This window comes from Patella vulgata, chromosome 1 (assembly GCF_932274485.2).
Source record: "Patella vulgata chromosome 1, xgPatVulg1.2, whole genome shotgun sequence".
NCBI classification, from domain to species: domain Eukaryota; kingdom Metazoa; phylum Mollusca; class Gastropoda; family Patellidae; genus Patella; species Patella vulgata.
Window position 1 is genome coordinate 44,102,078 of NC_065879.2, and position 19,437 is coordinate 44,121,514.

Genomic DNA, 19,437 nt, shown 5'->3' on the forward strand with positions numbered 1-19,437 from the left:
ACCGGCTGGTTAATCCATTCTACACGTTTTTTTTTAATTATTATTTTTGAATCAGTCATTACTAATTACTTTCACATTGTCTTGTAGGATATGTTTTTATTTGTTCGTTACAAAATGACACCCAAAACGATAGCATACACGATTCGTGTACTGATTATAAAATATTAATTGTGTCTTAAATATTGGATATTAGGATCCTATAATTTAAAGGCAAGATAAAAACACCAATATTGATTGAAATTGGTCAATATAAAGGAAATATTTTACATATATAATTCAGGTAATGTGGTCCCTGAATTTAATTAAAAACATAACATACTTTCAATATCAATTTTAGTATATTTTCAGCATTTTTGATTCTCTATTCACATCTTTAATGCCAATAATAAAAACATCTTTGATTCGTTCACCGCTATGTAACCCCCACCCCCTTCCCCTATTTCATTGCGGCGTTATAAAAATATGAAATTAGTAAAATATCAGTTGGTTTAGAAAATATTGGGGTGTAGCTTCTAGAAACATTTTTATCTGCGTGCAGATTTCTCATTATTTTGAGTAGGACATTTATTCCTTCAACAGGAAATGTATTATTAAACATGGTATATGGAGTTCAGACACTCAATTTACGTGGTTTCCATTTATAAATAAAGTCAGGAAAGATTAGAACGTACTGTCGATGAAATAATAAATAACTGTGATGATATCTCTATGACCGTTATGTTATTAATACTTGTCGGAATAAACAATAAATGATGCTGTAGAATTGAGTTGCTGAATCCTTTGATCTGAGTTATGTTTAACTCGGTGAAAAGGTATGACAAAATGGAGTTAGTAATTCTGCTCACATCCATCACGTGATTAAAATCATTGCCAAGATGGATGACCATGTTTACCGGATATCACAATCAAAGTCATATATCTTTGTCGTCTATTTTTGAATGATAATGGTGAACAAGTGTCAATTTTATCACCCCCCAACAAATGATAGAAACTGTTTGGACGGGAAATGAATGAGTATATGACATTTCAGTATTAAAAGTGGGTCGCGATAGTGTAATATGAAATGGGGTTTAACGTCCTATGTTTGTTTCTGCACATTCCGGTCCATGCTGTGTGCTATCAGGGAAATTTTGTCTACTCTTCACTGAAATAAAACTGTCCTCGGGTGATGCTGTGTGTTTCAAACACTAGACCCATTTCCCTCGAAATTGGAGTAACTTTCTCGGCCAATACCGGTTCCTCGTGGTTAGCTAACTCAGTATTTACGGAACCACATTTGCTCCCTTGTGATAGTGCTTTGAATATAACTATAAGACACCGGAAGTTTTAAAAAAAGTTTAAAGCTGCTGGTTGCGATTTGCAATTTTGGAAAAATATGGTATTTGATTTCAGTCTTTATGCACGTTAAATCTGTACCAAAAAAAAGGATTATTTAACATTTAAACAAGACCAAATACCAACGGTAGATAAGCTCTTGGCTTGAATTCAATCGGATTAAAAGACGCCCCAAAAAAGATTTTATCTTAGACTTAAAGGTGATCCCGGCTTGTCTGTTTTGTCTGCAAAGATTACCGAAAAAGGCAAGAAATAATCATTGCAAAGTTAAGAAGTCTAGCCCCTTGTTAGTTCCGCTGTGTTCATTTTTTGCCTCCGGACTTTATCTGCCATTCGCACTCCTATATTCATCATCTTCAGCTTTTGGTTTCTCTAGGACTAGAAGAAAAGGTTTCTAGCGGTAAATCGAAAGCCTTCTTTTAAATCTGTACAACACAAGATGACTGACTTTTTAGTTCACGTGCAGTGTAGGACTATGTGAGACGTCACATTATACACGTACATTGTTTACATCGGATGTAGTATCACAAACTGTTCGAGGCAGATTGGGGCATTTTACTCATGTGCCAATTTACACTAAATAGGAAATATTTTTTATCCAGATATACTTTTAATTTTTTATCCTGATAATTTAATAAAGTTGCTTTAGAAATTAATTTTGTAGAATAAAAATAATAATTTGAGGACTAATTTAACTCGCCCTGATGTCATCCCTTTCAGCGGTATCATTTGTTAGCGAAAGTATTTTAATTAACCCAAATCATTTGTAACAGACATGGCCAAATTTATATAAAACCCAACACCAACTGTGTATCAACAATAATTTTTACCAAGGGGTCGCTTTTGGCAACACCGAATAAAGGAAGATGACAGTTTGTAGCTTGGAATTGTGAATGAGGTAATAACTTGATATAATTATGTGTCATTCTATTGAGAATATGGTAAGCCAGAAGTCGCGGAGTTCTATTAAAATCCATGGATGAAAATCTTACGGCATTGACACTTCTTACGTAGTAATCATCTATTATTTAGTATAATGAACCCCATTACGTAACACACTACTGTAGGGTTTAACGTCCACTCGACACAAACTAGGTAATTTCGGGACTAACATATGGTTTAATTTTATTTCAATAATTGGCTTGCGCGTAGGGGTCATTAGCAGTGGGGGGAAAACGGAGAAAACCCACGAGGCTGGACAGGCGACCCTACTCCTTGTCACGTACAACCGGGGATTCGAAACCAGGCCAGTTGACTCAATGACAGGCATTATGATACAGCACGCACGTGCTAACCATTCGGCCATCTACCCCCCCCCCCCCTTTGCTGATATAAGGTTTGTCATTGATTCAAGTAGAGTAGTACGTGACAAGGAGTATAACGTCGCCTACCTCGTGTGTATTTTCTGGGTCCTTCGGTTTCCTCCCACTGCCAAAGACCCCCTATAATTAATGAAAAAAAATGTACCAAGATTTTGTCAAGTGGATGTTAAACCCCATTTCTCTCTATATATGTAATATGAAATACTTTATAGACCAATACATTATTTAGATTTTTCCCCCGTTGGAATATCTGGTAATAATCAGATCAGCATAGAACATAACGTGCAGTCAATAATGTCAAATATGGACATTTCCCCTCAAAGAAACCGTCGAAAATTAAGACTAGACAGATATGGAAATATTTAAAAAAGCATGATCTAATTTGGTTAAGAATGATTCGCGCTTTTACCATACTCGCAGACATATACAAATATTGCATATTGCTAAACAAAATCCAATTACTTTTTTTATTTATTTTTTTTTTTTCAGAAAAATGAATAAGTTGTTAAGAATTAAGAGGAGATAAACACCTTTTGTTTAGAATTATCGGACTGTTATTGTCCATTTGATACTGTTTAATTAATAGGCTGCCATAATTAGGCCTGCATCTCACGTTTGTGGCAGAAATGTACAAACTAAGCCTTCTCGGTTTTAAATGATAGATTACACCCAGTAGTGTTACAGAAAAAAAAGCCCCATCAATTGGCAAAAGGGAAAATTTTGTAGAAGCCAAAATCCAAAATGGCCGCTGGTTTTGGTATGTAAATTCCAACCATTTTGTGAATTATATTCGCCACCTGCTTCAATAGGCATGGTCAGTTTCCGCAGTCGACATACCCCTACGCCGCTACCGCAGTAAGACATTCCAAATGAAAGTTACTTGATACTGGATGAAGGTCATTGTATTAGGTCTAAGGTAGGGGTATCATTAATATCCTATCCCTAATCGGAAATCTTAATCCCTAATTTGAATTTCTCCTATACTGACACGGGGATTCACTTCATCAATAAAATGTGTACAAAAATGGATACAGCTACCTCGAAAACGTATATTTTGAAACCAAATTTGATCCTTATGTAAAATTCGAATTTTCCCGCCAAAACTGACCGCCATATTGAATAACTCCCAATATTGACCCAGCGGTAACACCTATCACAAAAGTATGTATGGAAATGGATTCAGTTACCCCGAAAATGTATATTTTGATTCCAAATTCGATCATATTATGATAATTGGGTAGAAATTTGAATTTACAATCCAAAACCAGCAGCCATTTTGGATTTTGGCCTCTCAAAATTTTTCCATTTTTTTTTCTGTAACACTACTGGGTGTAATCTATCATTTAAAACCAAGAAAGGTTAGTTTGCACATTTCTGTCACAAAATTCCGGCAGCCTATAAAGCATTAACGTAGTGCCTCTAATGAAAAATTTAAGCGGTATCAAATGGACAATAACAGTCCGATAAATTCTATAAAAAGGAGGTGTTTATCGATATTGTAGCCCAAAGTATGTAAAAAAAATTCTTGGAATTATTTCTTTCGCCTTCTCATAATATCAATTTTCAGGTAGTTCTAATTTTTACAGCAGAATAAAAATACGCGGGAAATAAAGGAATCCCGATCATGAAGTCGTATTATCCCTATTTTTTTTTTTTTTGCGTTCGCCATTCGCTGTTTTACGAGAATCACAGACACCGGCCTGTACCATGTTTTCTTTTGTAGTAATCTTATATTATCCTCAATAGTCTATCATTGTAGAGCCGTTTTATTATAGGCATATACCCTAATAATTTTTTTAGTAACTTTATTTTATCTTCATACTAACTGTAATTTTATAGTCTTGTAAATATAAACATACAGAATTTATTTTGTATTAAACTTTTTCTTTATGTTCTCACTTTAAGAGAAAAAGAAACGAATTAACAAGAGGCGCCATGCAAAATACGTCCTCATATTGCAAGAGATGGACAGACAAGAAGAAAATAAGGTGATTTTTTCGTAGTCAGGTGTCATAATCCAAAATGTTAGGGTGCGTCAATAAAGAAAGCAGCGGCGATCTTTGGGGCATAAACATGTATTTTAAGTTTCAACAAAATCGAATAAAAATTGTGACCTCTAGGGATTCTATACAGGCTAAAAATGTGATCTTTCGTAAATTCAGGGGCATAATCCATAAAGTTACGGTCCAATACATACCAATGAATATCGAGAGTCACAACCTTTGCATCACATAGGGAGCTGTCATTTTGTCAACATCGATCCGATTTTCAAGAAATTCCAACTCAACAGTCATTATGGATGGGGTATTTGTGATATATTTGAACGGTTTTTTAAAATCAAATAAAAATTGTTCGACCTAAAAGGTCCATAGGCTAAAACGGGATTTCCATAATCTAGAAAGGTAAGGTCCGATACGCGCGAATATTGACAAAAACAGAGATCTTTGGAATATAAACACACATTTTAAGTTTCATCAAAATCGGATAAAAAAGTATGACCCCTAGAGTGTCCACAGCACAATATATTGGGGCTTGTTATGTTCTCTTCAAAGTTATTTTTTAAAGCCTTTAGTTGTTTGTTTTTAAAAATTACGCCTTATAGGCCTATGTCCAATTCTTCTTTAGAAATGCACAATATATGTAAGCCATTTAATTCATGTGGCTCCATGTCATCTCATAGTCTAAAATATTTTAGTGCCGTTAATCTATATTAAAAAAGTACTGGCAAATAAAATACTTAGGCGATTATCTTTGATCTGACTACCTTTTTTCATCAGCGATATTTCCACTATATAATCCTAACCCTAAACATTTGGTGATAAAAAAATTAAAAGTTGGAAAAAGGGTGTCGGATCAAACATAATCGCCAAAACTTACATAGGCCTATGTCCATTTTTTTCTAGGTTTCCTATGCTTATCCACATTTACATATATATGCACATTGTTGTTATGCCTGTAACTTTAGAGCGTTTCTTTTACTGTATGAGAAATATATCACAAACATCGTATAACCAGTATAGGTTTTTAGTAGGATAAGCCTATGGCTTTATGCTTGGCCTTAATCTGTTGTAAAGCATGTTTTCCTTTACTGTTCCTTTTTATTCATTAATTTCTTTCTCCTTTCTTCCTGTACGGTATAAAAGCTGGGAATCGGAAGTAGGCCTAAATTCTAAATCAACGTGAACGCTGTCTTATCTTGTGAGCAAATAATAGGGCGTGAAACGTGACTAAACTGACCCTATTTTCGACTAAATGTGACTGTTATTTCACTTACTCACGTATGAAATGATAAAATCAAAATGTAAAGTTTGTGGCTGCTTTTGAATGCAGCATAACACGGCATTATCGGCAAACCTGCATAAGGCAACGTTGAACAAAGGCGTCATGTGGGGTAGCGGAAGGTGGCGGATTTTCCACTTCCTGTGGCGTCACTGTTGTCCATATTGACATCATTGGGTGAAGCAGTCGATAGCCTAGACTGGATAACCTGCTCTAATACGCAAGATTCACTCCTACGTCACTCCTTTTCTGACTTGGATATATAGAAATCCGAATAGCGCAGTCATTTAGAGCATAGAGCAGATTATCAGTTACGACTCATTTCCAGGCGACATTTTGGGTCCCAACTATGACGCCATAAAAATTATGACGTCATGACATCATACAGCTTTACTTTTCAGAAGGTTTTATTTTTTTTTCTTGCTAAATAGGATAGTTATTCAGACTTTTCAACAATATTGTCCAATAATCAACTACTGTCTGTTCCAGGCGACACTACGACTCGAAAATTGCTTACTATTTCTTCAATTTTTAATTAAAATGGTTAAAACTTAACGACCTACCTGGAATTGTCACCCCGTTACTTTCTTCGTCGAGCCTTAACGCCTATAAGTTCGATAAAATCCTTTATTCTCTTGTAAATTTCACATTTTTCGACACTAATCAATTTCTCAAAACATAAACATTATCACTGCGCTTGCGTAAGTTGGGTCACTCGTATATCATGTAGGGGTATAAGGTATTCCACAAATCGGTTGCATTCGGTTAATAATGCTTAGCGCGGGAGGATTCGCAGGTTTGTTTTGCGGCAGTGCGAGTGTGTGTGTGTGATTGTATGCGTATGTGTGTGTGTTTAGGTTAATCGGTATTTAATATTCCTTAAAGATATTCATAGTTCTGCATGTCTCCTAAAATATTCCTCACAGAACACTTATTTTCAGCATTAGATGGCATGGTAACCTTTCTGATAAAGTGTAAATATTGTACGATATCTTATAATTTTATGAACTTAAATAGTTTTGATTACTGGTATCTATTTTTTTATTTATATTCGCGTTCCACAGGCACACACGATTTGTTTCAGATATTGTCGTAGATTAGATAAAAAAAAACGAATCGCAGAAAATATAATTCCTTGAATAATGGATCATCCTTTCATCACATGCATTTGCAAGTGCACGATGATGTGTGTATATAAGAAGGTGCATACTGGGTAAGTGATTATTGTTATTTACAATTTCAAGATGAAGATTACGCGAGATGTGAACCAATGTATCAATCGTTTATTTACTTATTTTGAGAAACAGATTAAAATGAATTTTATAAAAGTTCCAAAAAGGAGATTGCTTACGCATTGAATATATCCTTAAAATCCGTGTACGGGGCTTTGAAAAATGAATCATCTACAACGCAGGAAAATAAAAAAAGCAAGGTCAACAAATGTTCAACAAAATTAGATAATTTTGACCTGATGACAATAAGAGACCATCCATAAACTACACGGCAATGGCCAGTATGTAAGTGCAGTTCATTTAAATATGTTTCATCATTGCTCTTCGACTTTTACACATATGCCATGTTCTGCATTACATAACCTTGATGTAATAATTGTCTACATAATTGTCTATATAATTGAAGGTTTCATTACACATTTTACAACGCCACTTGAGAGAGAAAGATGAACAACTATCAAAAACAACTCTTTATCGGGCAATCAATGAAATGGGATTCAAGTACTACAGAAATCACGGTAAAAGATACGCGAAAGAAACTGTTGATATTGTTGCTGCCCGAAATAGCTATTTAAGAAACCTATGCAAATATAGGCAAGTTTTCCATACGTTCACACGTTTTTAATAATTATTTTATGAAAATATTAGATTAGTCTGTCGAACAAAATTGTATAACTCAATTACTTATTCAAAAGTTGGATATTTTTAAGAGTGAAGGCTATGAAATTATATACCTGGATGAAACATGGTAAATGCAAACCAAGCCATCCATGGAACATGGACAGAAAACAGGAAAGGTAATGACTTTTTTAATTGCTTTCTTATTACGTATACTTATGCAAGTTTATATTTTTAATGTAGTATCTATGGATAGACATATTTTAATCATATGTTATTATATTTATAGGGTCATTGGGCATAATTCTCCCAAACTGCAATGAATGCGATAGATTCATTCCTTCTGGTAAGGGATCAAGACTGATCATCTTAGATGCTGGTTCGGTTGATCGGGGTTACCAGTAAGGCACTGCGAGTTAAACCCAATAGAGATAATTCAAGGTAATACTTAACACTGCAATTTGGACGGCAGTCAAGTTGACGACATTGAAAGATAATAAATCTTGTCTTATCTGTGATGTTAAAAAGGGTTAAAACATTCATTTATGGAAGCCTTTACTACATCTTATAACATTTTAAAGTTTATCCACATTAAATCAAAAATATTTTAATTTTAGCACAAGAAAAGGCCTATGTCGCCCGAAAAAATACCACTTTCAAAATCAAAGACGTTAAACGTCTGTTCCTTTAGGCCAAGGCTAGTGTGACAACTACAGACTGGGCTAAGGCATGTCAACACGTCATAGACAAGGTGGAGGATCGGTTTTAGGAAGCGGGAAGATTGAATGAGGAAGTACCACCAGCCGTATTTTCGTTCGGGAGTGACAGCGAGTTTGGGTGTGAGAGTGAAGATTTGGGCGAGAATGTCAGTGGAGAGAGTGATAGTGAAAAGGTTACTGAGAATATGGATGGTGGTGGTGTTGCGAATGAAGATTCGAGTGATGATGATAAAAATGTGTGTAGTGTATGTGATTGTGAGAACCCACCGGGAAGTGAGTCGGGTGCGATTGTGGATTGGGTGGGTTGTGATTTGTGTGAAAGGTGGATGCATGTGAAATGTACAGGGAAAGAGATTGATGTAAGTGCAAGTGTGGTGAAGTGTGTAGATTGTTTGCGTAAATTGTATGATAGATAGCGTGAATGTAGGCCAGACAACTTCTATAATTTATATTGTATATAGTTGGAGCATTTTCTGTGAGTTTGTGTAAATAAATGATTTTGTATAAAACAATTTATTTTCCGTTTTCTTGTTTAACAGGTAGACTGGCAGAAACTTAATTTAGTTCACGACGAATCAATATGAATAAATTAAATGTAAAAAAACACCCGTGGTCTGAACACAAAAAAGGAATTACGTGCCCTTGATCTATCAGGAGTTGACCTTGTGTGGCTACTACCCCGTTGCGTTTTCTATCATATTATCGATTGGTTAGGGGCATTTCACAAAATAAAAAAAAACTAAATCAAACAAGAAATAGAGTAGGCTATCTATAAAAATATCTTAGGAGCGCCCCCTTTTCAATTGGATTAAAACTTTTAAAAAAGAAAAAAAAAACAAACAAGAAAATAGTATTAAAAGTCGTACAAAGCCAAATAAAAGCGACAGTTATATATCTATTATCCCAAAGCTAGATACTTCTAAATTTCCATGACGTGTCACTACAATATTAGGTCACACTTTGTATGTAGTTTATATCCGAAAGCCACCAGACTGGGGCCGCCAATTTAATATCTAAGGCAGTGGAGCAAACAAGTGTGGTCTGAAACCAAATAGCAAATTCATATATTACCTCCCGTAAATAGCTCATTAAAGCAAGTTATATTCTACTGGGTCGAAACAACTATTTAAACATGCAAGTAGGACGAAACGACCCAAAGTCAAATCCACACCCCTGTTCGATTTGGTTTATTCCAGATAACTAGGTCAAGCATGGCTGTCTTCAATACCGCGAAGTAAATAAACAACGATTTTTCAAGACAGAAATGTTATATAGCTTGATCTGAAATTAGTTAACGTGCGGTAGAAAGTAAAGGGATGACAATTCCAGGTAGGTCGTTAAGTTTTAACAATTTTAATTAAAAATTGAAGAAATAGCAAGCAATTTTCGAGTCGTAGTGTCGCCTGGAACAGACAGTAACTAGAAATTTTACTATAGGTAGATTCTATTGATTCAAATATACATGTAATACTATACTAAACAGCAAAAAAAAACACCCCAAAACGTCAGTACGACTTCAAAATTAGAGAGGCACTTTAATCAAATCATTCTAGAAAACTATTTACTAAATTTTAATGGATCAAAGCAATTTTATGTGAACAGTATGTTGACACATTAGTGATTAATTCATCACAATTCTAAGACATTACGAGAAGGTTTAGAGTCTGTACACAGTCTATACATCAGTATCTGGTGTGTCCACCGCAAGTGTCAATAACAGCAGCGCAGCGTCTGTACACGGAGTGGACCAGGCGGTTAATGAACGTCATTGGCACCGGAACCACATTCTTAGAAAAGCCTGGCGTAATCCACCGGCTGACCAGTGCATAACGTACCGTTCTGCTGTAAAAAGTCCCGATTAACTCTGGCGGTGTGGGCACGGGCGTTGTCATGCTGGAAAAATTTGTTTCGATGACGTGCGAAATGTGGTATGACGTGGGGTCTGAGAGCTTGATCGATGAAGCGCACTGTTATGATGTCGCCTCCTCTCTCTGGACCAAGATTTTGGAACATCACAGAAGCCACTCTCTGGTTCAGGCCGATTCCACCCCAAACTAGTATGCTTGGACCTCCCCATGAGTCTCGTTCCATGACACATTGGTCTGAATAACGCCGGCCACGTCGACGCCATTTTCTGGTCCTACCATCTGCAGTTCATACGCAATACGCAGTTCTCCATTGCCTGTGTCGCCAGTTCTTGTTGGGCAAAATGTCGATGGCGAGGGGTGAGGGTCGTTCCACGGTAAGGTCTATGGCAATGGATGTTATCTCTGGTGAGACGTCGGTGCACTGTATCGGTTCTGATGGGTATTCCGTGTGTTCCCACAGTCTGACGTGCTGTCTCAGATGTCTGTGTGAAGGGATTCTGCACGTGCTGTCGCACAACATGGCGGTCTTGTCGCCTTGTGGTAACCCTTGGTCTACCAGTGCGGGGGCGATTATCCGTGGTGTTGATGGCCCAAAAGCGTTGCTGAAGCCTGTAGATGGTCCGAACATTGACCTGGAAGTGATTGGCAACGGCTTGGGCAATGTGGCTAGCGTCGAAACTTCCAAGCGCCTCGTTCCTCTGAGGAGTCGTGGCATGTTGCTGATGTTGTAGTGCGAGTGATTCAATCAGGTGTGGGGGTGGTAGGGCTGGTCCCGGTGAACAGCAAGTGAAGCATGAGTAACATGAAAATCATGGAGAACATATTACCATCTCAGAAGTCAGGTTGCGATTTTGATAACATTTCCTGGCCTCAATTCTGTGTTTGGGAGCCTTATTGCTGAGGTAAAGTTGGAGATGTGGTCACAAATATACAATAAAACAGTTGGCAAGTTTTATGCAAAGCGTCTATTCGGAGTAAAATACCAACCTGACGATTTTTTTGCTGCTTGGTATATTTACACGGGGTTCAACAGCCTACTTTTCTCCTCCATCCGGACCAATAAAGATGGGTATATGCCAGTAAGACCAATGTGTAATACATGGTCAACAAGACATCTTAAATATAATTTTGAAACTCTTCCACTTCAAAAACCTTGAAATATAACCACCTTTCCGTAAAACAGTACTAAAATACTTCGCTACGATATGTAACCATACTGCGCCGAATAACTATTATATCATGAACACGATAGGTTGATCGAAAATACATAACTAAACAACCACAACCCACTGTGTCCTGAAATGAAATGCAGGATTGATTTACCTTGACCCAGGAAAACGTTAGTTACCCAACACTTCAATCCAACCTATCTGGAAAATATGCTAAGTGACTGTAGGAGGCTGTATCTTATACACCCCACAGTGTTTCGTTTGATTAGACCTAATCCCACTTAACACTGCTGTAATGGAAGCAAATTTCTGTTCCAAATTATGACTGGTCAATAGTCCGATTAACAACCAATAGCTAACTGTGTACTAATATTCGGCTTTAAACAAAGCTCAAAATTTGACCAAATATGTTTACCTAACGTTACGTCATGTCTCACGAAATTTATAACGCCCAATATTAACCAGTGCATAGCAGAATATTGCAGAAAGACTAATTACGTGACAAACGAGGCAATCAAACGTTTACGATGTAAACAATACTGTTTGGAGACGAACAATCCTTTCACTGTTTTTAATACCTAAATCACTGTCCAAAGTTTTTAGGGAAGACCTCAGATTAAACGAAGGGCTGTCATATTTCTGTACTTGGGATAGATTTGATTAAACAGGAAGAATACGGCACACTTCCTCAAAAGTTCACGTATCGGAAGCCAATCCAGCATTAGCCAGAAAAGGGATTTCTCGGGCCATTGCTTCAGGAATATGGCTGTAACTATGCAGACAGATCTTTCACCGAATAACGCCCATGTTTTAACAGATTATAATGTTATTAAAATAACATTATAATCTACTCTACTATGTGGGCGTACAAGAAAGAGATGGTAAAACACATGAATTAAAACACAGTCATCTGAAATAAATTAAATACACGGAAACATAGTTTGGTGGAGAAGTCCCGTGGAACTATCCTGTTAGCAACGCTTTAATTCACCAAGTAATATGTAAGACATAAACAAAAACTACCGAGTGAACTTCTGCAGCTGTTTGTACAACTTGTACGTATTTGACAAATTGTGGGATGTTTTTTATGAATAGTGATACAGCTGCACACATTATTCTGTAATTACCTTCATTCAACAGGAAATTACACCGATATAAGTAACGTGGAATCCAGGAAGTTCACTCGACAAAAAGGGGACATTTTTTAGACGAATCTGAGAATACGTAATGCTATTAGTACAATATTTAAAGGACGTGTCACTTTATTGAACATAGATCAAACTTAGCTTTGAGACTGGACGTCATGATGTACAATCGAAATTCCAGACAGGCAACTTCTCGATGCTTCACTGTGCAATCCATCAAGAAATCGCGTCCACGTGACAGCAGGTGTATGTATGTGGAGGTGGTAATTCGTTTTTCGGATCCAAATATTCCGAGTGTACGTAGGATGCTTTTTTATCGGCCAAATGAACAATCCTAGCAAATATGGACAACACACCGGTAAAACCTATGACCTGTAGTTTATGCATGCAGAGGGATACACACCCTCAAAACAAATATGACATGGTGATTATATAGACTAGCCTTTGGTTGCGCAGTGTGGCTGTTTTTGGCAATGTGAAATCTTACCCATTTCATATATCGACAGTATTTGGGCCACGATAACTTTAAGGTGAAGTACACTAATAGAGTCACTTATAACTGGTGGGGGAATGAAGTCCTTTGTAAATTCCTGGGTGAGCACCCTTTAACATATGCTCTCTATGGAGTGTTTCCGGATCTATTGCCTCCAAACAGCTTGTTAATAATACTAGCACTATTTATATTTAAGCGTACGCTCCCGTGGTCACGGTTGGGTTGAAAAAAACAACAGGAAGTTGTATGTGCAAATTGGAATCAATCACATGGATATTAAGGCACGTTATAATTTTTAATATATTTAATTTCATGGGGCACGGCGTTTATATAGACCTACATAGGTAAGTATTCGTGTCAATTTATCTTCATTTATCTTCCTATAGTGCCCTTTTGATTTAATGTTATGGACAACTACCCCATCAATAGATCAAGGTCTATTTGGTTTCAGAAATTTACGGAAGCTTTGTCTATTTCTCATATCTACAGACTTTTATTAACAGCATCTCGAGAAATTATTAGCATCACCCACCTCCATCGATAGAATTTACAACATTTGAGAAAACGTTAATATTGATCGAGAACACGTTAACGCTGGCGATGACAATTATTAGATATGAATTGTCCGGTACTTTCAGCAAAAACATCCTTCGAATCCCAATTCTTCGAGTGGAACGAGAACTTACGTTCAGAGCAGAACTACAGATAATTGCCGTCTCCATTAGCCCAGTTGGAGCAGAACAGTAGGAAATTAAACCCCATTTCATTTCATTCATATGATAATTGTATCATGTTCGTCTTTCTGTGCCCTAGCGGACGCGCTATATTTGGGGTGTGTCAATAAAATGAAATTAATTTTAACGTCTTACATTCCTGAACCCGTCGGGCTAATCTAGACGGATATTCACCATACAGTGTTCTACGGGGGAAATCTTGCCCTGCCAGCATCGCTACGTCCCACTTTTTATTCCGGTTGCCAAATGCCAGAAGATCTTGTGGCCCCTCTAGATGTCACAATTTTCATCCTGTTTAAAAAAAAAACTGTTACACCCCCTAATGATGGTTACTTCGAATTTCGTGAAAATTGGACGAAAACTGCCGGACAAAATGGTCGCCCCTCATACGCAATTGGTATATCAAGGTTGGGGGCCCTCTAGAAGCCACAATTTTGATCCGATTTTGATGAGACTTTAAATTAATGTTGATATCACAAGGATCTTGGTTCCTTTCGATAATCGCACATATCCGAACGTAACTGGATTATGGCCCCAATTGTTCGAAAAATCGCATTTTAAAAAAATCACCGTTACCGATCAATGAAGGTTGAGTTAAAATTTCGTAAAAATCTGACCCAAACTGCCGGACAAAATGGCCGCTCTTTGTACACAAATAGTGTTAAAGTATGTAATATCAAGGTTGTAGACACTCTAGAACTACTAGAAGTCACAATTTGTATCCGATTTTGATGAAACTTGAAATGTATGATTATAATCCAAAGATCTTGGGTTCTTTTATAATTGCGCATATAAGACCGTAATTTCCTGGATTATGGCTCTTGGTTGTACGAAAAAATCACGTTTTTAGCTTGTGGACACTCTAGAGGTCACAATTTTTATCCGATTTAAAAAAAAAACAACGTTTAAATGTATTACCGTTACACCCTAAGGACGGTTGAGTTCGAATTGTCTGACATAATAGGCGCTCCTTGTACCCAAATAGTGTAAAAGTATGTAATACCAAGGTTGTGGACTCTCTAGAGAAGTCACAATTTTTATCCGATTTTGATAAAACTTAAAATATATCTATGTATCCCAAATATTTCAGTCCATTTCGATATTCGCGCATTTCAGACCAAAACTTCCTGGATTATGGGCCCTGATTGTACGAAAAATCGCCTTTTTTTATACGCCCACATTTTCATGTGGACGTATTATGCCGTCGGCCCCGTCCGTCCTCAATTTGTTTGTGGACACTCTACAGGTGACAATTTCTATGCGATTTCAACGAAACTTAAAATGGGTTTATCTCCCTAAGATCTCGGTTCCTTTCGATATTGGCATGTAACGGACCGTAACTTCATGGATTATGGCCCCTGATTGTACGAAAAATCGCGTTTTAGTTTGTAGACCCTATAGACGTCACAATTTTTATCCGAGTTTGTTGATACGTGAAATGTATGTTTATAACACAAAGATCTCATTTCCTTTCGATATTCGACCATATCGGACAGTAACTTCCTGTATTATGGCCCCTGATTGTACGAAAATTCGCGTTATTATCCGATTTAACCAGCGGCTGCCAGGCAGGATACGCCCACATTTTGCAAGAGATGGATAGGGAACAAGCTAAAAACGAAAACAATTTTTGAAACAATCTGGGGCCATAAACCAGAAAGTTATGGTCTGAAATGCGCAGATATCAAAAGGGACTGAGATTTTTGGAATATAAAGATATGTGTTAAGTTTTATCAAAATCTGATAAAAATTGTGACCTCTAGAGGGTCCATAACCTTTGTATTACATGCTTATACACAATTTGCGTACAAAGAACGGCCATTTTGTCGTTCAGTTTAATTTCGATTTTCCCCAAATTCCAATCCAACCTTCGTTATGGTGGAATGGTGATATATCTAAACGGTTTTTAAACAATTGTGACCTCTAGAGAATCCACAAGCTAAAAATGCGATTTTTCGATCAATCAGGGGCCATAATCCAGGAAGTTACGTAAGATATGCGTAATTATCAAAAGGAACTAAGATCTTTATGATAAAAACATATTTAAAGTTTCATCCAAATCGGATAAAAACCGTGGTCCCTAGAGGGCCCACAACCTTGATAAACCATATTTTTACACTATTTGCGTACAAAAGGCGGCCATTATTTCCGTTAGTTTTTTTCTAATTTTCACGAAATTCATCATTAGTGTATAACTGTGTTATTTACACGTTTTCTTAAATTGGATAAAAATTGTGACCACAAGCTCAAAACGCGATTTTTCGTACAATCAGAGGCCATACTTCAAGCAGGTACAATCCGATATGCGGGAATATCAAAATGAACCAAGATCTTTGGGTTACAAACATGCATTTCAAGTTTCATCAAAATCGGATCAAAAATGTGACCTCTAGGAAGTCCACAACCTTGATATACCAGATGATTACACTATTTGCGTACGAGGGGCGGCCATTTTGTCCGACAGTTTTGGTCCGATTTTCACAAAATTCGACCTCGACAATCATTAAGGTGTAACGATGATATACTTAAATGGTTTCTTAAATCGGATAAAAATTGTGACCTCTAGAGGGACCACAAGCTAAAGGTGCAATTTTTCGTACAATCAGGGGCTATAATTCAGGAACCAAGATCTTTGGAATATAAACATGCACTCCAAGTTTCATCAAAATCAGATGAAAATTGGGACATCTAGAGGGTCCACAATCTTGATATATCATATTTTACACTATTTGCGTACCAGGAGCGGCCATTTTGTCCGGCAGTTCTGGTCCGATTTTCACAAAATTCGAACTGAACCATCATTTGGGTGTAACGGTGATATACTAAAACGTTTTTTAAATCTGATAAAAATTGTGACCTCTAGAGGGACCACAAGCTAAAAACGCTATTTTTCGTACATTCAGGGGCAATAATTCAGGTAGTTACTATCCGATATGCGCGAATATCGAAAGGACGCAAGATCTGTAGGCTATTAACATGCATTTCAAGTTTCATCAAAATCCGATCAAAATTGTGACCTCTAGAGTGTCCACAAGCTAAAAACGTAATTTTTTGTACAATCAGTGGCCATTATCCACGAAGTTATGGCCCGATACATGCCAATATCGAAAGGAACCGAGATCTTTGGGAGATAGACCTATATTTCAAGTTTCGTCAAATGGTGACCTGTAGAGTGTCCACAAACAAATTGTGGACGGACGGACAGGGGCGACGACAATATACGTCCACATGAAAATGTGGGTGTATAAAAAAACGTTTGGACATATCACCGTTACACCCGAAGGATGGTTGAGTTCGAATTTAGTAAAAATCGGACCAAAACTGACAGACAAAATGGCCACCCCTCGTACTCAAATAGTGTATAACATCTGGTATATCAAGGTTGTGGACCCTCTAGAGGTCACAATTTTCATTCAATTTTAACGAAACTTGAAATACATGTTTATAACCCAACGATCTTGGTTCCTTTTGATATTCGCGCAAATCGGATTGTAACTTCCTGTATTATGGTTCATGGTTGTACGAAAATCGCGTTTTTAGCTTGTGGTCCCTCTAGAGGTCACAATTTTTATCCGATTTAAAAAGCAACTTGTGAATATATCACCATTACACACTAAGATCTTGGTTCCTTTTGATAATCGCGCATATCCGAACGTAACTTCCTGGATTATGGCGCCTGATTGTTCGAAAAATCGAATTTTTTGCTTGCACAATTTTTTTCCCCATTTTAAAAACCGTTTAAATATATCACCATTCCACCATAATGAAGGTTGAATTCGAATTTCGGTAAAATCGAAATGAAACTGCCTGACAAAATGGCCGCTCTTTGTACGCAAATTGTGTAAAAGTATGCAATATGAAGGTTGTGGACCTTTATCCGATTTTGATGAAACTTAAAACATATCTTTATATCCCAAAGATCTCAGTTCCTTTTGATACTTGCGTATTTCAGACCATAACTTTCTAGATTATGGCCCCTGATTGTACAAAAAATCCTGTTTGTTTTTAGCTTGTTCTCTATCCGTCTCTTGCAAAATTTGGGCGTATCCTGCCTGGCACCCGCTGGTTTTGGCTTGTTCTCTATCCATCTCTAGCAAAATGTGGACGTATCTTGCCTGGCAACCGCTGGTAAACTTTATACAGTGGCTGTGTTTGAATGGCTCCGTTAATGTGAATATATGCTGTTTTAATCAACGATTGCTTCAGGGAATTAGTTAGACAAAATACGTTAAACTCCCTATACATGTCAGTTTTCTCTTATCAATCTTAAAGTGTAAAATCATGAAGAAAATACTTGCATGTTTAAATATGAAATGGGGTTTAACGTCGTCTGTTCTGCTCCGACCGGGCTGATGAAAACGGACAGCGGCGCTACAGCCTTCTCTTATATCGAATTCCAACTGTACCTTGTCAGGTTCTCTGGCCTGGCCCACTGACAACGGGGAACTACGCGGAAAATTCCAAAGAACTTTCTCGGCCAACACAGAGATTGAACCCGGGATCTCCAGGTTAGTGAACCGAAGTCTTACTCGCTGAGTCAAAGCGGCTCCTTAGTTTATATAGCACCACCTCTTTACTTACGTGCTCAGTGAAATAAAATCATGAAATACGCTAAATAAAAACTAAAAAGTGAAAAGACAGTCTCCCGCGCAATAGATTCCCCCCAAAGTAAAGAACGATACATTGAATTTGTCAACAGCCGTGTTGACTTTCCACTTGAGAAAATGTAAAATATAATAGCATAGAATCTGTAATTCATGTTTTAAAATAAGTCTGGTATTATTCGATTTTTAACCTTACAAAGTACACTATATTAGAGGCAAGTGCTTGAAATCTATATCACTTTCCGTAATAAAATTGCAGAAATACGTTTGTAGAACTATCTCTCAAAACCATTACATAGACTTACTATCACTTTATATCACTGTCCTCAATTTACGACGACTAACCTTGCACAACACTTAATTTGGGTGGGGCGTTTAAATACATCCAACTAACAATTTTCGGGGTACTAATCAACAGCAACTAGGGGAAGGGGTCAATAGCGTGGAGTTAAATCTCTTCGCCCCTTCTTGCCTTCGCCTTTCGGTTACTGACTCGGTTACCTTCACCCGTTGTGTTAACAACGCGAAGGCAAAAAATAATCAACGCGAAGCTAAGAAGTGATGCAACTGACTATTTCTTGACATTAAAGTTGAACTCGACACGGCAAATGTGCACGCTTCAGTGGCTTGTCTCGAAGTGATTTCTGGCTAATCACGCAATGCGATAACAGGGTCTATGAGTCTATAAATAGCCATTGCATGTAAAATTCTCGACACATCTATCAACTATTACAGCCGTAAAAAATCTATTGTTGACGATTCTGAATAGCAGTAATATTTAACTTTATGGTTATTACAGCAGCTTTAGAAATTACTTTCGTTTTATGTTTTAATTTGCTTTATCATTAATTATACCGTTAGAAGCTGGTTTAGTACAAATAATATCTCTGAAACACTCGGCTTAGACAAGAACATGATT

General features: G+C 37.1%; 1 long non-coding RNA gene across 1 annotated transcript; it reads left to right on the forward strand.

Moving 5' to 3' along the window:
• The first annotated feature begins 7,929 nt into the window (after positions 1 to 7,929).
• LOC126820021 (uncharacterized) lies at positions 7,930 to 8,736 on the forward strand. Its single transcript, XR_007679887.2, has 3 exons — positions 7,930 to 7,965; positions 8,076 to 8,227; positions 8,404 to 8,736. It is a non-coding gene; the product is annotated as an uncharacterized LOC126820021 (long non-coding RNA).
• Positions 8,737 to 19,437: the final 10,701 nt, after the last annotated feature.